At 46.4% G+C, this 27,959-nt stretch overlaps 1 protein-coding gene across 3 annotated transcripts in view; it reads right to left on the bottom strand.

The window, feature by feature from the left end:
• FOXN3 (forkhead box N3) overlaps positions 1–24,716 on the bottom strand; it is a 215,850-nt gene extending 191,134 nt beyond the window's left edge. For all 3 annotated transcript variants that reach the window (XM_075030009.1, XM_075030013.1, XM_075030014.1), the window contains exon 1: positions 24,601–24,716. The gene's annotated coding sequence lies outside the window, so the exon portion shown is untranslated. The remainder of the gene's footprint in view (positions 1–24,600) is intronic.
• Between the last annotated feature and the right edge of the window lie 3,243 nt (positions 24,717–27,959).

Raw genomic sequence — 27,959 nt, 5'->3', positions numbered from 1 at the left:
TGTGCATCCAGAAGGGAATACAGAGCCAGTGTGTTTGCTCCAGTCACTGTTGTTAAAATGGGAGAAAATTACGCATTTAAATAAAACTCTTCTACCAGGAGGTACAGCAGCACTTGAATGAGAAGCATTAAACACGCTTATTCCACTTCACCCATTAACTATTTTTAATTTTTAAGCAAGTTATTACAGCTACTATAATATTATAAATATTATATTACTCATTCAAAAAGATTAAATGATCTCAAATAAGAGGAGATATTCTTGTTGCTGCTTTAGTAGCTCTTTGTGATTGGCTACCTGGCTTCTGTACCATTCCTCCATGCTTCTCTAGGACACCACGCTGGATGGCACTGGGTGATCTCAATTCCTCCTCATCCTAAGGGAAAGCAGAAACACCCAGCATCAAGCAGAATCAAGCTCTGACCATATCGCAGTTAAGTGAAACCACGCTGTGGTCCCACTTTGGTGTTACTTTTGTGATCCATAGCACGTAATCTAGGATGCTGCAAAGTGCTAACCTCTGCCTATGGCTGCACTGGTCGCCTGGGCTCCAGAAGAGAGGCAGAGCAGCATTCACGGAGGCAATCACCTCGTCAGAAGCGCTCCTTGGGCTGAGCCAGTTTGCACCCTGAGTGCCCGTTTCTCTCTGCGGACTACAGAGGGGCACGGCTGCTTTCGGCAGATAGGGCATCCAGACTGCACCGGCCAGGTGAGTCCCACCACACAGGACAAACAGCAGGGCTGAAACACTTCCTCCAGCTGTAATATAGGCTCTAATCTAACAGTTTACCTACACGTACTACAGGGTAATTTCTTATAATGTAAACCCTTTAAGGTGGGAAATGGTCCTTTTCGGTTTGTGTTTATACAGCACTGAGTAATAGCAGGATCATAGGTCAGAGCCAGGCTCATCAGCAGTCTTTAACAGTGCAAATTGATGACATACTCATTAGGACCAGTACTGGTAAGGGTGAGCAGGCTCCCCTGCAAAGACCCCAACTGACTCTTTGGTATGCAGCTTACAGCACATTCCCATCTGACCCTCAGTGAGGGGGGGAGAAAAAAAGTTGATGTCAACATGGGAAGGGAAGTCTTTCTTTGACCTTTCCCTGAAATGGGAACCCGTGAGCTGCAAACCACTATCTCTGTCAAAAGGAGCAGGACCCATCCCCACTGGACTCAGCTGAAGAGAGGACCAGACACCAATCTCTCATAATTAAGAGTGAATATGGCAAGAGTTGTGCTCAGACTGGGACAGGAGCAAGACCACTTCTTCCCTGATCACACTTTCTATTTTAAGAAATGTTTCTCACCAACAACCTGTGATTCATTCAATTAAAACCTTAATATGTAGCTTTTTTCTGTTATCCAGGCTCCCATCCAGTAAACATGACATTAGTTTTTCACAGCCCTTATTCTTTTCCCAACAAATAAGCACACCCGCATTCTGAAAACATTCCTCCTTTTGAATTGCAGGCATCTGATGCTCTGCTTCCAGGTACTTCTCTCTGCCACCCTGTGTACAGCCATTTTGGAAACAGCACAGACAAAAACAACAGCATTGTCATTGAACAAAGCTCCACTATCCAGGTGATGGAAGTTATCAATCTAGAGTTGAAGGACTTTAACAAAACGAATAGGAAAGAATCCATGTAAGGTGGAAGAACGAGGAGACAGAACAGCAGCTTTTCAGTCAGGAGCCGCACACCACATGCTTTAGGAAATAACAAGTTCAATAGTCAGTTGATAAATAGGTTGCCATCAGAAAGTGCATTGAAAATGACACGTAATTGCCACATATATAAGAAAAGAGTAAGCAAGAGCCATGCTGAACCATTCCACATGCAGCTCACTGCTGCTGCATGTTTTTGCCACCTGCTAACACAAATATCATCTCAGAGGCAGTCCCTGCTCCCCTAAGGTCACAGGCACGTGGACAGAGTCACCCCAGGACAGGCATATGAGGAAGAGCCTCAGAGCAGCTGCGCGCCCACAAACAGCTGCTCCTTGGTGGGGCGATGGAGGGAGGAACACAGATGAAACTGGAGCAATGTTTCTTGGGTTGGGGCAGATTTATCTCAGTTTAAGGGGCTGCATCATGTGGCTGCAAATTTTTTTCTCCTTAGGACAGCTGGCGCTTTCCCCGATATCCCTTTTCTGTTTCTATACCCTAATTTGCAGTGGTCAAGAACCTGATCCAACAGCACCCATGCCAACGGCACCTTTACTGTCTTCCCCAGGCTCCCCGGTCCTGCTGGCTCAACGACACCGCTCACACAGGTCCAGATCCAGCAGGGACTATTAAAAGATTTAAAGTCAAGTACATCCATAACTGCTTTCCCGAATCAAACCATAAGTAAAGAGCTTGTCAACATAAATAAAGTCGCCAGAGCTAGACCATGAAAGATACCTGTGATTACGCAGGTAGGATTTTGTGTGAGCTTTTCAGCATGATTTAGCTCCAACCATTGTAAATGTGCAAGAATTTTAAATTCATCCTAGAGTGTGAGATTGGCACCTCTTCTAAAGAAATCCAAACAGTGAATAAATGCATCCCAGAATAATTAAATATTCCATAAAATTAAAGAGACACTGTCAGGTTCTATCTGGCTTCAAAACGTTGGCATTACACAACACTCTCCAACAGAAAGAGCCCCTTGATTTCTCCAGAGGCTTCTCAGGCTGCATCCCAATGGTGCCTGTCCCACTGCGTGCATGGCCGGGAGTCCTAACGCTGGACAACCACGGGACGGGGAAAGTACAACCGAAGTGCAGGTCAGACCTGGACCTGCCCCAGCTGAGCCTGGTTCAGGAACTGAAGAAACAACCAAAGAGCGAGAGGTCAGTGACACATACGGTATTCACTGAGCTCCTACAGCCCGTGGTTTTATTTGTTATTACAGATAACGGCCTTTCTAAAAAGGAGGGAGGAATGGTGCTGGCAACATGGCTTTAAGAGCCCGAGGGAGGGGAAGCACAACGCCAGTGATCTGAACAGCTCGCAGCACCTGCTCCCGAACCCAGGTGATGTAGTCAACTGAATTAACAGTTTTAACAAGGATGATGTGACACACATTTTATCTGGCCCTGGCGTAAGAGCCAGCTATTGAGAAAGCCGACATCCCCCGCCGGCTGAGCCCGCGCGCCCGTCCCCTCCGTGCGCAGAGGATGCGGTACCGGGAATATATTGTGGCTCAGCTAAAAGCAGAGCGGGTGGCAGGACATCCATCTTCCTCCGGGAAGGTTGCTGGGCAACTGGCAAGCTTTTGGCTGGGCACTGACGTCTGCACGCACACGCGCGCCTCCTCCATCACTCGCAACTAACTTGATTTTGATGGATTAACATAAGATGAAAATCTACTGCGCTTCTCTCTCTCTCCCCCCGACACGCAGGGATCATTAAGATACAAAGGAAAATACGATAAAGCATCGACTTATAATGCATGCAGAAGACCGTGCAAAGGAAAACGCAGGCACTAATGAGATTAATGCTCTGAAGTGATCCCTTATTCTATGGTAGAGAAAAATATTTAGTTGGTAAAATCTCATAATAATAATAATAATAATAAAGCAAAACACAGATACATGCCCAAACGCTGATTCTCTTGCATCCTCGACTCTTTCGCATCCTTCAGAAATGCCATCTATTTTTTCACTGCTCCTTGTCAGATGATGTTTTAAGACTATTTCCCTTTACCTGCTGGAGATGCACCACTGGGACGCAGAAGTTCCCTCTAATCCAATCCAGCCACGCATTTATACCACTCTTATTAGCTTGGTATCCAAGTACCCTACTGAGCTGCATTATCATTAATTGTTTCTCAAGTGTCAGCTACAGGCTCAGCTTTACACAGTACAAAGCAAAGATAGGATCCCTGCCCCGAGGAGTTTTACATGCTAAACAGATGGTTAATGACAGCAGCGTAATGACAGCCTTTGGACTGGTAGGGGATAACATTTATGGAATAGGGAATAAATTAACCAGGATTCATGACAAACTGCACTTGCTGTTCCTGCAGAACTCTGAAAATCTGGTGGTGACTGTTTTTCATGATACCCTGGAAACGTGTACCAGGCTTGTGACCCAAAAAAAGAACCTCGGGTTTTTTGCAGATGAAAAGCTTTATTCTAACTGAAATTTTTTACTGAAAAACTGACCAATCTTCTTCCACAAAACACACACAGGGTGTTTTGTCAGAAAGGGGGAGAATTTTAACTAAACCAAAAATATTTAATGTAAAAAAAAAATAAATATATATATATATAAAAAATGTTTTAGTTACCCCTGAGTTTAAAAAAGTTCTTTAAAAAAAAAAGATGAAAAGGCAAAATGGAAAATTACCTAAGAGCTGAATGGGAATCGGAGATTAAGGCAGCAGATCATGCCAGTGGGGTGAACGCCGTGCCGAGAATACAGTAACACACAAGGCTTTGGGCAGGTACAAACAAGGAGCTGGGCAGAACCTAGTAACTTCAAGGACAAGAAACTCAGACCTGCAAGGCAGGCGAAGGAAGCTGATGAGGATAACCACACCGCGTGTGCATTATTTCTCTCTCCAAGACCGGCATCAGGCGCAGTGCAAGCAGCCCCAGGTGGCAGCAGGGACATTACTGCTGGGACTGGGCCGGGGAGGGGACCATGAACACCCACCACCAGGGCCGGGGCCACCAGCGGGGACAGGGCTGCAGGATGCTGGGCAGCCTCTGCCACCGCGCTGGGCTCAACAAACTAATTCTAACTGACTGGGGCGTTCCTCAGGCTCTTAACATCTGGTTGTGGCAGGGCTCAAAACAGCGTTTCTGTACTCCTCGCCAGCACATGTTATTCGTTTCAATATACATATAAGGGGACTATTGGCTGTCATTAGCTAAGAGACCACAAATCCATGGGGCCTGACTTCTGGAGTACCCCAGGCACAGCTGATGCACATGGGTGGGACAAGCATGGTCAGAGACCGTTTGAATTCTTCTAATGCAACAGATTTTAGTCCGTTGTGTTTTATTGCTATTGATGCTGATGTTAGTATCTTCAGTGCCAGAAAGCTGGTCATAATTTGGGTAACATATAGCATTAAGTACAGGGTATTTCTGTATGATCTCTAGGAGTCAATTTTTGATTCTACAATACAACCATGTAAAAATATTTTTTCTACTCTGTTTTGCAGTGTAATGCACAAAATAGTTGATTTTTTTCTCTCAATCTTATTGTGACCTTCTAGTATTGAGCAGGCTGGACCAGAGAGCTCTTCCCCAAACACTAGTGCTTTCCTGCATTCTAGAAACACATTTCCAGTTTCTTATTCAACAATGACTCACTCTAAATTCCCTTGTGGACTTCACAGATCTTTAGGTAAGACAACACTGAAGCAGGAACTGTGACTACAGAAAGGCTTCTCTTGGATGGTGGAAGATGCAGGTCCAGCCACCTTTCAGTTATGTTGCCCCAGTTCTAGGCCTCCAAGTAACATTTTCAAAGGCAGTTAAAAGGCAAGGTCCTTTTTCCATTCCAACTGAAGTATTTAAGATCTTACAGCTCATTGAAAGCCACAGAAACTCAGTCATGTGTGCCATTTCTAAACCAACCTGTATTGTTATTTCTTTGTGGGCACCTAAAAGCTTGCACATGTACATGCAAGGCAGGTAAAATATCTGCAAAAAACAACGTCACAGAAAAAAAAAATCATCAGCAATTACATTAAGACCAAAAAAGGTATAACCACTGAGCATTTAAATAAGGACACAACGGAACCTTTTCCCCATTTAGATGAAAACCTTTACACCTCCCAGTAACTTCAACGTAAATTCAACTTAGAACAGCTCTGAGACAATCTAAAAATGAATTTATGAACAGAATAATTGATAAGACTCTTGGGTCCTTATTTCTGTGTGCTCACATAATGGCAATTAAAGCTAAGCACCTTTGAACAGCCTCTAAACAAGCACATGGAAATCTAGGAGAACCTCTGAGTGGGGATTATGCATTAACCTAATGTTCATAATCATGTTCAGAAAGTTTGCTCTTTCAAAGCTTGAAACAGAAATGTTAATATTCTCAGGCAAATAAAAAACCTTAAGCTATTGCAAAAGGCAACTTTTGAATCAAATATATAATAGGTAATAAAACTTCAAAGGATTCATCGCACGCTGCAATTAAAATGCCCAACACAGATTTTTGAATCGCCTTCTCATTTCTAAGGAAACCTTTTTCCTCCAATAGCTAAATTCAGGTGAGCATCAGATCATTATTTATTTTACGAATAAACATATGCTTTCATCTGTGCTGCAGTGAAAAGAGCACAGCATCATAGACCAAAGTGGCAATCAAAGCCAGTTCCACCTCATCTAATCTTGTTCTTTAAGGGTTCACAGTATCAATCCTCTTCTCAGAAATCTTCAAGTATGAACAGTTAACACAAACCAATGAGTGGCTGTACACAAGAAAGTAACAAGAAGACCATAGGAAAAAATCCCACCCCCTCCCCAATTTCCAGACAATTAACTGGAAATCTTCCATATTTTAGAAGAAGAGAGGATATCTGTGTACAGCGTGATGATAGATATGAGCAACAGATAGGAGCAGGCTCCAACAATTTCTGGTTAGCTTGCCTAGGAAAGGCAAAAAATAGGAACATCCCTGTGGAAGGTAAAAACTTGTAGCTATGGCTTTACAATGAATTGCCGAACAAAAAGCAAGCAGCAGGCAACTCACTGTCAGATTTGACAAAACACCTTGAACTCTGGTTAACTCATTAACACAGCTGCCGATTACACAGTCCCCAGTACCGTAACTGAAGTCAATGCACCCCCATGGACCCAGCCAGGTGAAATTACCCTGTCTGATTGCAGTCCCCAAGTAGCAGTAGCAGAGGACACATCCTTGGGATGGGAATCCTCCGTGACTGCCTTATCCTAACAGTGTGAACAACTGCAGCATGAGAGCAGGTCTTGAGCACCAAGCTGGTATCATACCGGCCTGCAAAAAAGTTGCAATGGACATTCTTTTAAACAATAAGCAAAGAAATCATAGTAGGGCAGATGAATGAGTAGAATTTTTCTAATGAAATCAAACCACATAAAATAGAAACTGCACGGTGTTTATGGCAGGAAGTCACCTACATCAGCCTAAAGGATTTATTTAAGAGTGGTCCTAGTAACAGCTGAACTAGCTTGAAGTCTTACACTCAAACTACACAATTTAGGCACTCCTTGCTTCCATTCGACATAGTTTCAAAAACCAGCTCTTCTGTAGCACAGAACTGAAAAACTGGGGAAAAAAAAAAATCCCAGGCACTGCATCAGAAATCACTTCAGCTTATTTGGTGCCTTTAATTTTTATAGGAAAAAACCCAAACTTATTTCCAAATCACTTTGCACTTAGTTAACTCTCGGTACAATGGTATCCATTTATCCTCAGACAAGTTCAACTTTATCCCTTGTAGCCTGTCCAAAAATGTAACAAAATCAAGATGGTCTTGTTTTTTAAGGACCAAAATCTGAGCACGACCATTTTCTTTTCTTCATTAGCAGAAGAATCCATATGTGGGACAGAGGATGAAAATATAATAATGCTTAGATTTTGGGGGAAAACAAAAAACACCACCAGGACAACAGGGGCAATCAAGAGAACAAAAATTAGAGAACTACATTCCTGTGGCCTACCAGAGTCTCTTTCACAGTATCTAAGAGGTGATGAGGTCAACCTGCCACAGATGATCTCAGGATCCTCAAAAGTCATCAAGACCCTTCATTAGGACGAGGATTTTATCTGAGTCTCTGATAATTAACATCTTTTCTGCAGATGGCCTGAACAGAGGTTACAGTTGCTACTCCAGCTCCTCAAATGCTATTTCACCTAGGACAAAATCCCACAAACAAATAAAATCTGAAAGCCAAGCCTCCTATGGTCAGGCACAACAGCCCCAACAGTTCCCAAACGTGCTCCTTTCCATTTCTGCTGAGGAGAGTGACTGTTTGCAAGTGATCTCAGCTGCTTACCTGGACACACATGGATTTTCCATGGATGTGTGCTCCATCTTTACCTACGCACTTCTGGAAATCCCCACTTTGCCCCAGATCTAAAGCGGCACCAGCTGCAAAGCCAGAGTATGCTGCGTGCCTCACCAGCATGGACAGCTGCAGGCAGCTTCCTGAGAGAAGGGCAAGCCTTGCAGTGACAACACTTCACAGACACCAGCACATCTGGATTTTGCTCCAGGTGTGCCACAGACTGCTAGGTGATATCCAGCCACCTGGAGCATCACAGTCCCCATCTGCTGAATAAGGGCAATTGCTTCGTGGGATGCAAGAAATCCTATAGATGTCAGGATAAAAAACAACTTCCTAATCTCATTCTTTTCCTACTGGTAATTATGTCAACGTTCTTCTCACGAAAACAAAAAACCCCGAAGCCCATATGTTACAGCTTTGTTAAAGGACCATGTTTAAAACCTGAAGAATCTGCTAAGTTTAAAGGCACACAGGAAAAATATCAGGTGTAAACACAGAAAGCGCATATTGTCGTTAGATATACTATGTCAACAGATACATGCCAGCTAAGGAACTGATACAAGCATATGTTTAAATCTAAGAAGAGAGAGACCTAGACCAAAACAGAACTGAAGGAGAAGCTGTTCCCTCTCTGAAATGGCACTGTGTAGGAAGAAAATGCTTTTTGCTGTGTTAAAACATCTCAACATTCTTTCTTCTTGTTTTTCTTATACCTTCAAAACAAGACTTCCATACAGAATGGTGCAAGCAGAACTTAATGTATTAAAACATAAACAGTTTTCACCTCAGGAGCAGCCACAGATCAATACGTGTACGGTGGCACTGAGCTTGCAAAACTTGCTCAAACTCCCAACTACAGGTACCAGCAGTTTGCCAGAGAGAGGCTACTGAAGCCTTTTATAGCAATTCAAGCTACAAAAGGACATCCCTCTATACACAATTATCACAGCCTGGCGTATCAAAGCACTCTATATTCGAGGGCATCTGTCCACACAGTTGCAAATACTACTAACTAGATACTAACTTGGCACTAACCAAGGAGCTAAAAAAAGTCTTATCGTGGTCTACGCTGACAACTAAACCACTGTTTGGCCCTGGATTAATGAATATAATACCTGACAAGAGCAACTGGAGATTAACGGCCTGTAACTGCTTGGCTACCTTGTGCTCTATAGGGTCAAGCACATAAACGTCAGCAGAGAAATACTTTGTCTCAACCTGGTGCTAGCACTACAAGGACCCAATGAACTTGGAGATACGAGGGCCAGGCACTCAGAGCCACTTTCCGTCACTAAGGTTTAGTGGTGGCCGATTCTCATGAGGAAGGGTCCCGACACAGAAGGACTTTAGCTCCCCTGCAGCACACAGCGGAGGGATGTCCCGGCCGGGGCACATCGCACGTGCCGCCCTGCAGGACTCTGAGGTGGGAGCTTCAGGGCAGCAAAGGCAGCAGACGTGAGCGAGAACAGGTCACTGCCTCCGGCCAGGGCTGGGGTGGAGACAGCCCGAGACTCAGACAACCGCAGGCAGCCCCCTGACCCCATCTGTTCTTTGCTTGGCACATCTTCGGACAGGAGAGAAATACGGGCCAAAATTTTCTCTTCCTCTTGGTCGCTGCATTGAATTGCAAAAAATCCACCACTCTAACATTTGCAGAAATACGCCTTTTGCTCTGTTTTACAAATCTGGTGTGTTTCCATGGGGCTCAGGACCCAACTCCTGTGCAGTGGCCAGGCTCGCTGGAGCACCTGTGCTCACCTCCGAATAACCTGTGTGCTCAGGCTATACAGCTGAAACACTGCAGCCTAAAGCAGCACTCCTCAGATCTGGATCCCCACACGTATGCCCATACATAGTCCCCAGCTCTCCCTGAATTAGGGTTAGCTGATTATTCATCTGCTTTATCTTGGGGGAAAAAGAAACAACAGATAATCTGGAGATTAAACTGGAACCACTCTTCCTGAGAAATTGCTTTCTGGAATGTATAGTGAAGAAAAAAAATGTAGGTAACTTATACAGCTCCCAGGGGAAAAATGAAAGAGTCCAGTAAACGTGCTGAGTAAATTTGTAAGCACATGATGCTGAGCCTCCTTCGAACTCCTTCAGATGAACCATTTCCCTATGCCTTTCAGATAGCAGAAACTATGTTTGTGAGACTGCTGTTCATACGCAACTTCTGGGTGCAGACAGGAGTATACTAATACAACAAAAGGTTGTATTACCCTACGCTATGTCTTCAAACAACAGAATAGTTTGAAATAATTTACAAAACCTCTCCCTTAACCCCTCTGTACCTTGGTTCCTCAAATGTAAGTGTGGAAGAAAGGGCCAGAAGGAAGGGAGAGGGAAGGACGACCCTGCGGTGCCTTGCAGGGCTGGCGCCATAATACACACACCACAGACCACGAGTTGCTCTGATAGACGGGAGCAGGAGCCATAGCAGCCAGGATGTCCTTCCACACTCAGTACATGCTTGGGAAGTGTGTCTTGGCCACAGAGGTCATACGGCTTTCAGAGACGCTGCCGGCACTCAGAGAGGGGATGCTCAGTTCGATGCACCAACCCTGAGAGCTCCAGGGCTTCCCACGGGGCCAGCAGCAGCCAGAACTCTCCTGCTGCGACCCAAGTCCCCACCAGCACTGGATGCTCCCCTCCTCACTAGCTCCAGCAATATCCCTTAAAGAGGGCCTGGAAGGAGCTCCAAACATACGTCTGCTGTAGGTATCAGCCCCTAAAACATTGCTATGGAGCACACCGGAGCAAATACATGGTAGAGCACATCAAAGGAAGAAACAGGTGGTAAAAAGTGGCAGTCTGTAAATGCACCTTTTGACAATTTTTATTTTGCAGTCTCCTCAGCCAAGGGTGCTTTAATAAAATATAGTCAAAAGAGCCAGCTTCAGCCTGCCTCTGAGAGCAGTGGACCTCCGGCCATGAGTGGGCATGGGGTAAACGGGTTTCTTTTCCCAAGACTACCCCCTCTCCCCCTTCTGAATCCTCACCTGCCTTCACATACCTCCCCATCCCAGCAAGCTCTTTGGGGCAGAAACCCTTTTATCTGCATGTCTGCAGGATGCACACTGCAGCCAGCCCCTGAGCCTCATAGTGCTTCAACACCATCAATGCTACAGCAGGGTCCACCACGGATGTTTGACTCTCAAGAGCAAAATCAGCTCTGTCTAGCCAGAGAAGAGGAAAAAAGAGACCAAAACAAAACCCCAAGCATTAGTCACTGTTAACTGTTCTTTCCAGAAACATAATATTGAGAGGATTTCACATATTTCCTGGCAGGGAGATTTCATGGTGGCTTTTAAAAATGGATGATTAGTAAGATATAAATCCCCATAGCTAAGATCAGCAAGAAATCCTTTCAAACACATATACATACACATTAAAACTTGAGTATTTTACCTTTCCCCCAAAAAAGCAATCACTGCTGTCAAGTACACCCTTCTATTACAGCCACACACCACTCTTTTTAAGAATAGCTAATCAGAAAAACATACAGAGGTATTTAATCAGGTGGGGTTTTTTCTTTAATGACCTAATGTTTTGGTTTGCAACTGCTGCCAACTCATGCTGGGTGGAAATTTAGTACTGTCAGCATTTAATTATTATTTTAACACAGATTTCTCTACCTTCCTACAGCGAAGAAATAGCTAGAAAAAAACGCAGCAATGAGCAGCTTTTTAAGCCATTAGACGTCATCCTTGTTATTTAGCCATATTGGAAATGACCATTTAAGGACACACAGAAGCTCACTCTGCCATCCCCTGTTAGGGCAGATGCTCCCCAGTTTGCATCTCCACAGCCAACCGGAGGAACAGCGTCCAAGGGACAGCCAGAAGGGACTGCAAATACCTTGCCCTGGAAGCTCGCCAGGCTGTGACACGGCTCATCAAAATATGTGCCAAAGAACTGAAAACACAAAGCACCTGGTTGGTGTTGTACCTTGGGCCATAAAGAACAAATCAGACTGGTTCTTATTGTCAGCTTAAAACCCATTTTCCTAATTTTTCCCCTTGCTGTCTGAAACAAACTCAATTCTGCAACCTGTAACAGGCTACAGGGAAAATATGTGTGTTGATCTGCTGCAGACTGCAAGATGGGTTTATTTGATTCACACAGTGGGGAAAAAAAACAAAAAACAAAAAAAACCCCAAAACCCAGGTTGTATGATTTCAGAGGAAATTCAGAGCTGTGCTGCTCATGGTAAACTCCCAGCACCATGCAAGTGTTGCACTTCATGGTGCTCTGGAGCCAGGACGGGTGCACGGAGAGGGCTCTCCCCACACTCCTAGACAGTCTGGTGAGAGCTCGCTCCCTGCTTTCTCCAAAAAAGCAAGATTTAGGGTTCGTCCCTCGCAAAAAACAATGGAGAAATGAGACTGCGGCAAAGCAGGGCTCCTGACAGCATGTGTTAAATGGCATAAAGCAGGAAGGGCTGTGAGGACGCACGCGGATAACTTTATCTTCCAGAGCGGATGGAGTAGTCAGCCACACACTTATTAAAACAAGTATTAGTCTGTGATAACAATCTAAGATAACACTAAAAGGTTTGTCACCCAAGGAAAAAAAAAAAAATAGAAGCCAAAAAAAGATGCTATTGCTGGACCTGTGTCCATAGAAACCACATTTAACCTCAACAGAAAGTCCCACTACACCGGTGACTCCTTACTCGAGAAACACAAGCACCCTGTTTCGTATATGCTGACCTTTGCATACAGTCACACTCATATGTAAAAGGGAAACATGTATATATAAACTGACAAGAATGGAGGTTAGGAACAGGGAGGTGACAAATTTTATTTCTCTGACGGCAAGGTAGGGCTCTCTTGCCAGTTAGCAGGAATGAAGCATTGCTCTCCTCTACCTGAAAAAAGAGGTCGTGGATGTGGCGTTTAATATCCAGATGGTCACTATAAATGGAACCTACCTGTGATAAACAGAGGCAGCTATTTCATCTGCTTAATATTAACTCTTCTCACAGCGTGCTTTACAAGTCACATTCCTGGAGCGAAGGGCACGTGTTTTAAGAAGTCACATACAATTCCAGTTTTGCGGAGTAAAAGAGAGGGAAATAGCCTTGGTCACTGAGAGTATTTGAATGTCACTTTGTTAGGCTGTGCATTGCATTTGACAGAGCTAGCAAAGGAAATGAGAAGTGATAACTGATAGTGCCGTGATTAGATCAGCCACCTTGGGAAAGGTGCTGAAGCAGAGATATTTCACTAAAATAAGGAGAATCCTGGGAATAGATTTCTGGCAAGTGATCGCAAAGGAGATATGGCCAGAATTAGAAATGGATTTTGCAGGCAGATAAAATGTAATAGATAGAAGGCAGCTCAAAATGATATATTGTGAGGGCCTATAGAGTGACTATAAAGTTTGTTCGCAGTTATTTAACATAGAGATCCTAGAAAGACTTAACTTCAAAATACACTTGCTGTGTTATTAACTTTAATGTACAGAAATAAAACAATGTTGCATTAAAGCTCTCTAGTAAAAAAGCTGCCTTCTGCCCAGCTACCCACCTCTGACTCCACTGGAGTTGCATTACTTTATACCACAAGATAGAAGTGGAACAGGAATCTCTTCTTGAGCTTCTGACTGGCAAAGAAAATGTACGTTTCATTATTTTATCTTGAGGGAAGTTGCTTTAACAATGAAAGATAACTACTGGCAGTGGTAATTAATGCATTGTAATAAACTCATTACATGCATTTCTGTAATCTAACCATGTTTTTCTTCTTCTGCAGCTCACAGACGAAGCAGTTCTTTAGGCTGCTACTTTAGGGGAAGAGGGTTAGCTTTATTGGCTATTAAAAAAGGCTTCAATCAGCCTGCTGTCCACGTCTGTCTGTCTGTCTCCTCCTTAGTAGATTTAGCCAATCAAATTTAAAGACAACTAGCTTCTTGCAGTTCTGTAAATCACAGTGGCCAAGACAGAGACCTTATGAGTATGCTAACTCGGGGAAAGGCTGCTACCTGGGTTCAGTCATTAGACATCAGAATTTATCTCCACAAGACAAACGCGTTGACAACCCATCTTCATTTGATCCCATAGTCACAAGACTTCGAAATCAGTCTACGGGCTTAAGGGTCTGCCAATACACTGCGCCCAGGGGGCTAAGTTTGGCCCTCTGCTCCTCACTTCATTGGCTGGTAAGGTGTTGAATTTTGTACAAACAAGTAATGGACTGCATGTTGTTCATAACAAGATACAGATTTCACAGTTACAGCAATATAAATCTATGTTGCAACGTATCTGTGCATAAAGAGGTCTTCTCATCCACTAGCTCCAAAGAGCCGTATGTGCATCACTTACACTGTCAGAGTGGGAATACTCAAATAAATCACCTTTGGTACCAATGGCGAACGCACTTGAGAGAGCGAGGGTAGCTGGGGAAGAGCCAAATATTAACATTGTTTACCTGCCATTGGAATACAAATTAATAATAACCACCATCACCATCACTATATCAGTGATGGCAGTGGAGCATCAATTTCTGCATCCATAAAATCAGATGCAACTGCCACTGCATCCCATGGGAGCTCCACATGAATACATGGAGGTAGACTTTAAATATCAACCACCTACATGATCAAATACCAAGCTATTTGCTCAGGCAAAAACTTCACTGAAATCAGCTAAGACAACCACAGTCGATAGATTTTGGCATGAAAAGGGACAAGCTTCAATTTTTGCCAGCGTTCATGCCCACATTGGCACCAGAAGGAATGACTGGCTAGATTTTCCAAAGCGCTATGCTGCTTGCTTCAACATTTGTAGAAGTCAAGGCACTTTCTCACCTACAGATGTTGCACCTGGGCTGAACCTCTTGTCCTTTGCGTTTGAAACAAAAGTTTCATTCCCAGCACTAGTACCTGAGAGTCTCTATCAAAACAAAGCTCTACTTTCAAAATAAAACAAGCTCTTCCCAACAGCCCATGAGCTGAATCCTGCTGCCTGATTTTGTTGTTGTTGTTTTGGATGAGCGAGAGCTCGGAGGGCAGTTTCTGTCTATATTAATCAATATTTAGGTGGTTTCCTGCCCATTCATTCATGTACTGAAAGTGTTTTTGACAGTAAGAAATCCACTGAACGTAAGCAGGCCAGTAGCAGCTGCTTGAGAAATGCCAATAATACTGTGCATACCCTCCAAATTTCCCCAATGTTCATATGCTATTAGCAGATGACAGGAACTTAAATAAAGCATGCGAAATATGAAAGCAGGACAGATAATTATATTGGTGTAGAGACTTCTATACTGGAGTAATTTTTGCGTCAAATACCTTGTTTAGGCTGTAGGTTTTTGGGGTCAGAAAGAAAATCTTCTTTCCACACTACATCCATGACAGAGCCGGGTGCTTGGGATCCCTGCTGCTCTGTGGTCCCAGCTCTTAACCCCACACACAATTAGCGGTAGTTAACAGTAGTAAGCAAGACTGAACACAAACTCGGAATGAAAATTACTATGACAAAAAAAACCTGCTCCAGATTTCAAAGCAATTCCTGAACTGCCCATGTCACACCAGGCATCCTCATTTGAGCAGAGAGCACTTTGCACAAAAAAACAAAAAGGGAGGAAGCCTGGCTTGAATAAACAAAGTGCAGCCCACACGGGGAGTGGGCAGAGTCCACCAGCTTGGGACATAACCCTCTCAGGGAGAGAGGGCAAGTGGGCAAGACTGATACTATTCTTATCATCAGCACAGCAACGGCTGTTGCATGCAGCCCCTTAACGAAAGATAACGCAGCTTTTCTGGTAAAAAAGCCTTTGCTACTAACACTGTGAAATTATCCCCCTGGCCACCTCCGGACAGAGAGATCACCAGTCACAAACAGGGAATGGGAATGCCCCCACCCATTGGAAATGGCACCCCAGCTTACAAAAACCAAAAGGATTTTTAAAATGCACTTTACTTGATGCTGTGCGTTTTTTTATTTTTCTTGTCTTGGTGCAATTAAACCGGTCTCATTTCTAGTCAGGCTGTTTCCAGTCACTGCAGCAGGCCCCAGGACTGTAAATGGGTTGCCGTTGCTCCAGTAATGAGACCTGCTTGTGAACAAGGGTGACCATCCTAACACACAGGCCTAATTTCTACACTTTACCTATTTTTTCCTACATTTTACCTCATTTTTTCCCATCTGCGCTTTCTTCCTCCTTGCACAAAGCTGCTCCGTGGTGATATACGTCCAGACTGCAATCTCCTGCTCGGTCACAACACAAGCTGAAGCTGTGGTATTTTCCTCAGACCGTCTTCACCACGTCCCGGCCCTGCTCCCACCAGACACGGCAGACCAGAGGGGAACCCACCCGCCGCCTCCCGGGACTCCCGTGCCCACGGGTGGCTCAGCACCACCCCTCTCCCCTAATAACTGGGGGTCTGGCAACCACAGCTACAACGCCGGTGTATTTAATCAAAACCCTGTGACATCCCGGCACCTGTTTGAATGTCCTGAGCAATACCCTGACTGCAGCGCCTACCCCAGGACCCCGACTGCAGCCAGCACAGCACCCAGCTGGAGGTGCCCAGGGTAAAGCAGGGCTGACACGGCCACTTCGCCCCCCGGAACAGCGAGGCGCAGAGCTCTGCACGGAGCACCCACAGCAGCACCGTGCAGCACAGCGTCAATTAGTGATGCTGCCGTAACCATCCCCAGGACATTGATCTGCACCATTACATGAGACTACTTTGCAACAACAGAAGACAGGGAGAAAAAAAAAAAAAGAAAAGAATCAGGCATACCAGTTAAGATGTAGTTTATTTATAGCTCAGCTTTTCAAAATTTAGTAATTGTAGTAGAGACTATTCAGGGCTCACATCTCTAAAGAAGTCAATGTCATTCCCTTTCTCTTCTCAACCCTAAATAATATGTGATAAGGTTTTTCTGTTCTTGCTTCCAGACTGAAGGACTTTTGTTCTGCCTTGGCTTCATGAGACGCTGTCTTCTGGCCCTCGTCGTCCAGCGATGGCTCTGTACCTCCACATCCTCCCCCCCCACTCACCAGGCGTGATCTTATTCACTCACACATCCATCGCTACCCTCCCAATGAGAAATGTCCTTTCTGACGCCGACTCTCCTCTGCAGCCAAGCCCATCTCTCAACCTGCTTTGCTGACATCTCTTGGCTGGGCATCTTGTCGTCAAATCAAACCCAATATAGCTGCAATGGACGTTTTGATCTTTCTTCACTTGCGCGGCCTCTCTATCACTTTTGAACAAACTTCCATCCTCCCTGTTGCTCTGGCCTGTAACCTCTTCCAGTTTCCCCATCCTTCACATCTTCACTCTTCTTGTAATACCACCGGAAAGACCATCAGCTGGTGTAAGTCAGTGTAATTCCACTAACTCCAATGGCATTCTACCAATTCACAAGAGAGGAGTTTCTGTCCTGGTGCCTCTAAAAGCAAATATATTCTATTTGACAAGTAAAAACCTCCAGCCAGGTCCCTCAACATCTACTGCATTTATTACTGTGATCTCTTGTCCTCTCCGGTCTCCCAACAGGCACACTCTTTCCAATACACGTAACCTCCTGAAATTCTTACCCGGCCCTTAGTTCTCCACTGCTCACAACCCAGAAGGTTCCCTTCCACTCTGAAGCCTCCTGTACTTACCCACTGTCCACTCCTCAGCCACGCTTGGCTTCCTTTGCCTTCTGAATATGCATGAAGTAATTTGGTGTGCTTACAGTATTTAATTAGCAGTAACAAATCATGTACTAATTCAGAGGCTTATTTTATGCTAAAAAAAAAAAAAAAAAGAAAAAAAGGGAAAAAAAAGGAAGGAGAGTCACCATGGAAGTTCAACACCCAATTTCAGATTGGGACACAATTAAAAAGCACCTGTTTAACACAATGTGGGCACACACCTGCAAACTTACCTACTTAATCACCAAGACTACATGAAGTGTTACATCTTATTTGTGCCATCCTAATACCAAGCACTGTGCTATCCCAGGTAAGGCACCTGGAAGTTTCATAACCATTTTAATACCAGTATAAACCTCTGCTTAAACCAAACATGTTGCAGTGTAAAATGATGCAAACACCACCCATGTGTCTTCATGCTCTCTAGACCACACCATTAAGTTCTGTAACGGTTGGAGGCTTGGCACTTAGTGGCTCCAAGCTAACCATCCCTGCTATCTTTGTACAAATGTTTCCATTTTGTAAAAAACCCAACCAAAAAAAAAAAAACCCACAAAAAACCCTTGCATGTTTTGTTCAGTTTACTATCTATTGGAAAAAGAGAAAAGCTCTTTCCAAAAAGCACAATAGCGCCTGCCTTTAGGGTTTTCCACACCTGGAGGGATGTGAGAGTATGGGGGCAAGATCAGGCCCTTAATGAGACTGCTAAGGAGTTCAGCATATGCACAATGCCAGAATGATAAAATGTTAATGAAGTGAAAGTATATTAGTGAATTATTAAAATTTCGCTCCTCTCTGCAAAGCACAGAGTGAGGAAAAACTCAGTGAAGATAATAATAAAAATAGGATCAAAACATTTGGATCCCTTCTCCACCTCCAACAAAAAAGCTTTACAAAATCTGGTGTTAAAATTAACATATTAATTGGGTAGCTTCTACAAATGATCTACTGTAAAACCCAGATCAAAACAAGTTGGAGTAGGGGGTAAAATGAGATTTAATCCAGTTAAATCTGGATGGGTCAGACTTTCAGCTTCCTCCCATCTCTAATAACCTCTTGTAACCTCTCTAATGTCTTCGCTCCTTTCCGCAGCAAGCCTAGCCAGCAATTAAATTGGCAACGAGAAGATCTCGCTGAGGGGAGTAACACCGAGCGCAGTTCTGCAAGGATGGGCTGGGCTGAGGAGTTTGCATCTGCTTGCTGTGCCAGAAGCCGACTTCATCCAGGGAAAAGGTTGGCCTCTCTACAAAGCCCAAGAGAAAAAACAAAAAGCAGCTCTATACCAGGGAGCCGCAGAGCTGCCAGGGGTTGGAGAGGGGAGCCTGGTGAGCCTGAGACAGGAGACAGGGTCACAGAAGACACGAGGCTGCTCCTTGGTTCAGCAGGGCGGGCACAGGTCTTGCAAAGAACTACACTAAAAAGAGCAACAGCTTTGCTGTACAGTATTAAGAAGCAATTTCCAATAAAGCTGCCATTTCTGTGAAATGCTTTCCAGAATCTAGCTTGGATTGCCTCGTACGTAAAGCCCCGTCTGTTAGGAAGTCTGGTGTATTTTCCTTGCAACAAAAATATGCCCAGACATCACAAGTGGGCTTTATCAGCAAACAGGTGGCAGGTAAGCAGTTTGCCATTAGGCTCCCACTGGGGAACCTCACGCTCAGCCTGAGCAAACAGAGTTCACGTACAGGGTCCCACCACAACACAGCACGTGGAAGGCGAGCAAAGGAAGAAGCTGGTGTGGGCCAAAACCATCCCAGTCCTTAAATAATAACAATCTTTACTTGGTTTTAACCTGTTTTCAGTAAAAGGTAGAAACATCTAGTGTAGGAAATGTCATTGTATCGGCTAGCATTAATATAAATTCCTGCTCACGTTGGAAAAAGCAACAGCGTCAAACAGCTAGGCAGATCTTTCCATTCAGTGGCACCTACCAATGCTGACCACAGATCACACAGCCTTGCCATCCATCTGTCCTGCCGTCAGTGTTGACAGAGAGAAAGACCATCTCCAGCAAAGAGACTCTTAGACTACAGACAGAGAATTAAAAGGGAAGAGCGACAAAATACTGTCCAGCATAATAAGCAGAAGTTTCACCTCCAGCAGACTTAGACTGTCCAATTTTTGCAGACATTATGGAACAGATGAGCTTTATGGAGAGTTCTGAAGGAGCCTAATGTCACTTCTGTTCCTCCCCGAGAGAGGTGGGAAAAAACTGACCCCTGGCAAGCAAGCGGCCACCCACACCTAGGCTAACGTGAGGGTGATCCTACACGACCTGAACCACCTGAAAGTCATGTGTCCAGCCATGGCAAGTTTTAACCATTCCCCAGACCCCTCTCACCAGCCACCTCCAGAGTGGGGCTATCCCACCGCTTCACGCCCATCCTCAAGGGGCACAACAGGGGCACAGGGAGCCTCGCTCCACTGTGGGCTACGCAGGCAGCCAAGGTGCAAACTTTAAGCTAGACAACCAGCTTCAGTCCAGATCAACTGAAGTCCCAAGACTGCTAAAGACACCTAAAGCCTTACAGTGAAGTTAAGGAGGGTTTGAGTTGCCCTGATGCTTGGCAGTTCGACTTTGGGCACCTTAAATGGAGTAGGATTTCCAAAGCCTAGGAGACAGTTGCTTCCCAAAAACTGCCTTGCCTTGCAGAACTTCAGGCTGCTTTCCCAGAATCAGCTGATCGCTTCTGCGATGGCTTCAGCCATAAGTTTTACATTTAAATGAAATGCTGTTTTGTTGGAGTCCTTTTTTTTTTCTTCATTATTTTGTTACAGTTTTACTTTGGCTTGGCCGTGAGAGCAGGTAACAAGCCAAATGCGGTTTCATTAAAAATATTTCAAAATTGTGGCCAAAGTCGTGCTGCACTGTATTACGTCTGAAGTCATGAACTGGCAAATTCCAGCATCAGCCAGGACAGTCCCGTTCCAGCCCCGCTTAGGCTTCTCGACAGCCCTGGCAGCCTCTTCTGCCAGGAACAGCTCCTAACACCAAGACATCTCCTATGCCAAAAATCACTACTTGAAGCCACTCAGCATGCCAAGCAGCTTCTTACAAGTTTATGTAACTTTTCCACGTTTCCTCCTCAAAACCCTCTGCGAAAGTTCAGCTTAACACCATAAATTCTCCGTTGTGAGTCAACATCGGAGAAATAACATTTTTTTCCCTGAACCTCCCTGCCTACTAGAACACAAAGACCTAAACCCAAGCCCTCGCCTTTAGTCTGGACCTTCATCCAAAGCCATGTCTAATCTTACAAGCCTCCAACCTGGCATCCCAGTCATGCCACGCTGGACAGGGACCAGTAAACGACTGGTATTTTCTGGAACCACTGCTTATATTCTCACCCCTGACCCCACATCATCCCAAATACATACACGCTGCATTGGCGCATTAGCACGAGTGCACTCAGGAAAGGCAGACACATTTTCAAAGTTTTAATCCATTAGCAATTGCTAATTAAGGGGTAATTAATTTGACTCCAAGCTCTGCTCCTAATTTGCCTTGCAACTTTGGGCAGTCCATGTGAAAGGCTACATTTTGGCTTCCTATGCTCATACAACTTTTGTGGATATTAATAAATGAATTTCTGTAAAGTGATTTATGATCCATGATGAAAGGCAGTTCAGAAGTGTAAGGACTGCTCCTATTAGTAAAATAACTGGTGCATTTTTTGATCTTTCATTCTAAGCGGGGGGGGAAGAAAAAAAAGCCTATCGGAGTATAATTAATGAGGCTCAAAAGGTATAAATTGTAAATTGGATACTTTTGAAAATGTGGCCCAGAGAGGTTGGTGGGGTGTTTTTTTATAACAGCAAAAAAACGGCAGGACAAGACAAGCATTTAATTTCTTGCATTTCCCTTGGGAACGACTGACATTATGAAACTTTTACAAACTAAAACCATTAGAGATAAATAAGAGTAGCACAGACATGAAGGATGATGGAGGGTAAATCTAGAAAGTACCTAATCCAGCTCATTTCCTTCACTGTGCAAAAACAAGTAACTGACACACTTCCTGCCGGCGAACCTTCCTGCAGATAAGGGTGCTCCCGACAACAGGAAACTCACTTCTAGAAGCAAGCACACTTTCGCTACCAAGCCAAACTTTCTCCATTTGAACTCCACAGCTATTAAAAGCAGCATCTGGCTAATCAGAGGTGAGCGGGATTAAACGAGCAACTGCCCGACTCCGCAGGTCTTTCCCCGACGCAGGGAGGGGCGTCCCAGCAGCTCCCGCACCCCAGTGCCAGCCCAGCCCAGCACCCAAGGGGACTCCTCGCCCAGAAGCAGGTGCTGCTCCCTCGGACCTCACCCTCCCTTTAGGCTGCTCTGCCGACAGCCAGACTTTAAAGCCAGGCCTTGGGTTTTTCGGATAGCAAGATCCAAAGGTGTGGGTGGAGAGGGCACTGAGCACCTTCGCCTCCACGCCCTGCAGGATTTACCTCCTGATGCACAAGGCCTGCTCACCAGTCCCTGGTTTTCTTCAGAAATTATAATGCAAAAAGTGAACTATGCAAGCAAAGAGGCAACAGAGGTCGAAGCGGTCATTTAAGGTTTCAAAGCGATGATTTATACAGTGGGTGAAGCATTCAAATGCTTCTTCTCAGCTTGGTCACTGCAAAATGAAGATTAAAGGGAGCAACAAAATGAAACGTTTTGGAGAAAACACAGTGAATACTCAAAGACATATCTCCATCACAAACATCTGAAATCAACGGCTGCTGCCGAAGAAAATAAGCAAAAACACTAAAACCTTTCTTGTGAGTTTGCTGTGAAATACTTCTCTCCAGCTCCAAAAGCAAAATAGCTCTCTCCTTTCACACACAATAAACTTTCAATAGTCCAGCAAAGTAAAACTTCAATTTACCACAATAATAGTCTGATTTTCTCATGCTGCATTTATCAGTAATGAAGTATATTTTATTCTCGTATCTCTGCTTTTGTCCTCAAATAGCATGCTATAACCAAATGTGATTTTTTTTTTTTATTAAAAGCAATTGCACAGGGTTTCCCATAGCCATTTGCCTCTTTTTTTTTTTTTTTTTGCAGGTGAGGCAGAGTTGTGAAATGGCCTTAATACTCAAGTCCAAATTATTACATTTTAATATCACATTGAAATGAAGAGGAACAGAGGGAGATCTAATCAATCCCAGCTTTCTCTCCCAGGTCCATAGATTCCCACGAAAAGACACATGGCCTGGTCATTCGATTAAAAAAAAAAAAAAAAAAGTCATCCCTCGCTACTATTTATTTTAACGCTCTTGGTCCTGCCGCTTTGAGCCTTTCCACCCGCAGCAGGCAGCCCCCAGCAGCAGCTGGGGCAGGACACCCACCACACAGAGGGCAGCCCGGTGGGCACAGGGCAGGTGGGCTCTGTCTCCCTAACTCCTCCTTGGGTGGAAAGTGCGGGACAACGTCCAGAGAGGAAAGAGGGGAGACGGCGGCACGGGGTTTTATTGTAAAATGACCTTGATTTGACAGGCACGTTCTCAGGTTTCAACAGATGCTGTGGGAAAGGCAACAGCAGCCAAGGCAGTCTGCAGGCATTTCTGATGATATGCAGACTTTTTTCTTTTTTTTTTTTTTTTTTTTTTTTTAAATAAATGGGGGGGGGGTAGTCTTCTCAGTTTCCATGACAACAGTGTCTCCACTTGTCTGTTATTAGATACCATCCGCTTCCTGTGTCTAAATTTTTAAACCAATCAGAAAAGTGTTTATAGATTTTACAGCTCCTGGGACAGTCCCTCTCCTCCAAGAGAGCTACTTTAATGACACGTAACGCTTAGGCAGCCAGGGCTGCAAGGCCTTATATTTTTGGCTGCAAAGTGATCACAGTTTACGTTGTTTACCGGCTGATACGTGGGCTGCGCTGGAGAAAACCGGGGGTTTGCTGCCTGATTTACCGTGCCCGTAACAGACGTTACCTCGTCGGGTTTTTTAATACCGCACAAACTCGTTTTCATTGTTTGTTCATTTTTGTTTCTGATTCATCCCATGAAACAGCACAAGCTCTCCCTGCGTGAAAAACGACTAAGAGGCGCCGTTATCCCACCGGAGTAACGGTCTGCTCTGACGTAAATGGCTCCACAGTAAAACATCGCCTGCTGCAATTAAAGTTTCAGTAGACTGGCTTGTAAGAGCAGTCGTGCCGTAGCCGCGCAAACGGATTTTCACAGACATATTTTTGACAATACAAATACTAACTGACCGCAGCGCGGTTGGCAGGTTAGTAAGGAAACGCTTCTCCAGGGGGCAGGGGCACACGCATCTATCGTGCGGGAATTAATTCACCGTAACTCCAGACAAGTTAAGAGTCAGCACTTGAGAACAGCAAGCCCGGGAGAGACGCCGTGAAAACAAGAAAACACCCTTCCCGGCGGCTCTGGCAGACCAGCCCTACCAGAGGATGCCCTTCAGGCGTGCGCGCAGGCACGGACGGAGCCCCTGAAGTACCGAGCGGCTTCTTCCCGGGCGCGGATCTCGCGGGCAGGAACAAAAGGGCCACGGCCGGGCGCCCCCCGCGGAGCCGGGGCCGGGGCCGGCGCTGTCGGGGCACAGCCCGCCCGGGATGCGGCCCGCAGGCCGCCCCGCCCGCGTCCCCTGCTCGCCCCGGGGGGCACCCTCGCCCCCCCGCCGGGCAGCCGCCTCCGCGCCGCCCTCCTCCCGCGTCCCCGGCGCGGCGGGGCTGCGCGCCCGGCGGGGGCTCGGCGGCGGGACGGGGGGCGGGCGGCGCGGGGCAGCCCCGACTAGGCTAACTCCCCGCCCCGCGGCGCCCGCCGGCCCCAAAAGTTTGGCCGGGGCTCCCCGCCGCCGGAGTGGACGGGGCGCGGGGGCTGGCGGCGACCGGCCGGCACCCACCCGCCCACCCGCGCTCGCATACACGCGCACGCTGCCGGTGACACCGCGAAACGCCACCGCCGCGGTCGTTACCTCCTCGCCGCGGCCCTCGGCTCCCGCCGCCGCCGCGGGGGTGGGTGCTCCCCGCGGCCGGCCCCGCTCCGCGCCCCGCGGCGGGAGGCAGCCGCAGCCCGCGCCGCCGCCTGCCGCCCCCCCCCACCCCCGGCGGCGGCGCCGCGCCCCGCCGGGCCCTAGCGCCGCCCGCCCGCCCCGCCTCGCCCCGCCTCGCCCCGCCCCGCCGGGCTGCCCCCCCCCCGGAGCTGGCGGCGGGTGCCCGGGCCGGGCCTCCCCGAAGGAAACTTCGGGGCGGGGAGCGGGGAGCCGGCGGGAGCGGGCTGGCGGGTGCCGCTTGCCGGGGGGTGTTTTCCCGCGGGTGCGTGGGGACGCAGCTGCCCTGGGGCTGGGGGAAGGCGGCGGATGGCCGGTCCCACGTTTCCTTTCCCGTTCCTCGCAGGGGAGCCGCCGCTCGGGCCCGCTGCCCCACCGGGGCGCCCTGTGGTGCGGGCAGGCAGCCCTGTCCCCGTCCCGCCAGCCGGGAGGGGCGCGACCCCCGGTGAACGCCTGCGCGCCTTGGCTGCCTTCCTCGGCCGTCGCGTTGCAACCGCGAGCGACCTTCGTGCCACTGGAGCCAGTCTTCTCTACGTATTGAAAACTGAGACATGCAGACCTAAAACTGGGACTTTTGTCACCTTTTACCGACCGGGAGCTCCAGCCGAGGCCTGGCACCTCGTAAAACTGTATTCTTCACAGCTGAAAACAGAAAACTCCCCCGCGCCGGGAGGGCTTGCAGTACCCCTTTGCAACCCGGGTGCCAGCCTCCTCCTGCTGCCTTTCCTGCCTTCCCATGAAAGCGGGCGAGGGCGAGCTTGGGACCCGGCTGTGAGTGCAAAGGCTGGCAGGGTCTCAGGGGGAGCTGGCGCCGTCAGCGCTGCCACACGCTCGGGGAAGTGTCAAGCCTGTAAAGGGCATTTAATTATTCATCGTAAATTTACCTTTCTCCAACCAACCCTATAGAGCGACAACTCAAGGTACACGCGATTGCTGTAGTGATTATAGGAACAGCCTAGCTTTATCCCTTTAGATTTACTTTGCCAGAATGTGGGAATGACTAGTTCGGGATGGGATGAGATCTTTTTACCCCAAGGGGATACATCCTTTCCTTGACACCGAGTCTGGACAGAGGGCAGAACGAGAGCGGTGTCCTGCCGACCCTTCTTCCTGCCTACCCAAACTCCACTACTCAACTGTACAGGGCTCCCAGACCCAACGTGCTTTGGTGTGGGAGGGACACAGAGAAACCCAGATTCTACACCAGCGTATTGCGACCTTTGGAGGTCAACAATGTACAAAAAGTAGCAACTCTGAATTTTGATGATAAGATTTGGAAAAAAAAAAGGGGGGGGATGTTTTTCTGTATCTCTAGCAAATACGGCATTACTGGTAGAAGGGAATAGAAATGTTCATCTGCCCCTTTTTCTTGCTGTCTCAGGGTGGATTTTGATAAGCCAGCACAAGTTGAAGTAGCAGCTCGGTCCTTTCATTTGTAAAAATTGCTGGCATGAAATTTCTCCCTGTCCCCACCTCAGTCCTGGCTATATCCCTGGTCACTACTCGTCTGTGCAGATGGCCATAACCTCCTGTTGATTCCCTGATGCTCGCACCTTCAATGGATGGACAGGCTCAGTTTATTCTGAAGTGAATATAAAACCCTGGGGTTTCCTGAGCAAAGTTACAGCTTTCCTTTTACAGGTGGTTTTGGTGACAGGGAGATGGAGGCGTTCCCATCCCACAGGATTCCTGCATTAAGACACACAGGTCCCTCGTTCTGTTCGGTTGAAAGTTTTCTACTGACTGCCTAAGACTGCGGCAAAGTCTTACAGCAAAGCACTGACAAAAAATCAGAAGGCGTGGAATAAACCCAGCCCTGGGCTCCTTTTCCAGGCTTGTTTCCTAGTTGGGAGGGGTGGCCATTGGCATGGCGGCCACTGGAGATGCTCTCAAAGCAGAAACACCTGATTTAGTTTTAATGAAAACACCCCAAAAGTAGCTGAGCATTTGGGCTCAGCTATCGATGTAGCTGGAGCTGGGGACCCTGGGGACCATGTTAATAACAAGACATCTATTAATTGTTTTCAAAAATGTAAATATCTGTTTGCAACATCACCACATAAGGAAATCCCACAGATGCCAACAGGAGTCTCCACGAAGGGCAAAATCCTGACCCTGTTGAAGGAATCCCCAAATCGCATAATCATTGGAGACACTACAGGTGCTGATTACCCTTTGCAGGGCTGCTCCATATCAACATTATAAAGAAGGCATTTTTTCCTCTGCTTACCATTAACTCTAAGCCAGGTAATTTTCCTAATGAAATCAGTAGTAGCATTTCTTCATCCTTTGATCAGGTCATCTGAATTACTCTGTGCCTGTATCTATGCTAACCACAGCAGTTTTAAACCTCAGCCTAAGTTCCTGCAAAATTTAGCCACAAGTATGTGCATTTCCCTTTTTCTGTTGTTTGCTCCCAGTGATGCAAGCTTCATTATTCTTTCATTTCTTCCTCCTTCCTCCCACTCATGTATTTGAGGCTTTCTTACACGCTTTGTAGCTCTACTTCCCACCTCCTCTTCATTTAGATCCTTCCTAAAGAAAAGGGTGGTTTAGAAGACCCACATTTGCAAGGGAAAAATATTAATAGTGGAAACTTTCTCAGAGATGCATTTTTCCTATGTCTCCAAGTGCATCTTGTCTCTCCACATCAATCTTAGCACTGTTAACTCTCCCATGTAGAGGGCTGCTTTGTTATCTGTATCTGCCGGATGAAATTAACGGAGATGAAATTCCTACCTCACTCCAAACGGGGGAGAATTTGTGATTTATCCTGTAGAACGTTTTCCCATGTCCACGTCAGTCCATTTTGTCTAATTATTCTTCAAGTTTTTCATTAAGCGTTGTTTTCTTGGAGAGTCTGTAAATCCAGGCTCTCCAGCTGGCAGCTCCTGGGTTATTTCTGGCCTCTTGGCCCAGGAGCTTATGGCCCCCAAGAGCAGCCCCAGGGTGCAGGCGGCTCTTCTCCTACCTCAAGAAAAATCGTCCCTCCCACCTCCTCTCTGCTGCCAGCACAACGCGGTGCTCGATCCGGGGACAGACAGATGAGAGGCACTTTGCCGCAGGGATCCCTCTTGGGAACGGCTCCAGTCCCACAGGGAAGGCAGCTTAAAAGAAGCTTGACTGCATCTACAGAGTAGCTGTAGGTCCTGCTATAAACCCCCTCGTGTCTCTTCAAGGACTTGCTGTAGCACCATGTGATTATTTACCAGGGAGCCAAGTTCGGAGGTGTTGCAGGAGATGTGCGCAGTGCTCCTGTGCGCGCCCTGCTCCACAACTGTCGT

The sequence above is a fragment of the Buteo buteo genome, chromosome 6 (genome assembly GCF_964188355.1).
Source record: "Buteo buteo chromosome 6, bButBut1.hap1.1, whole genome shotgun sequence".
NCBI lineage: Eukaryota > Metazoa > Chordata > Aves > Accipitriformes > Accipitridae > Buteo > Buteo buteo.
This window is presented reverse-complemented; position numbering and strand designations above follow the sequence as displayed.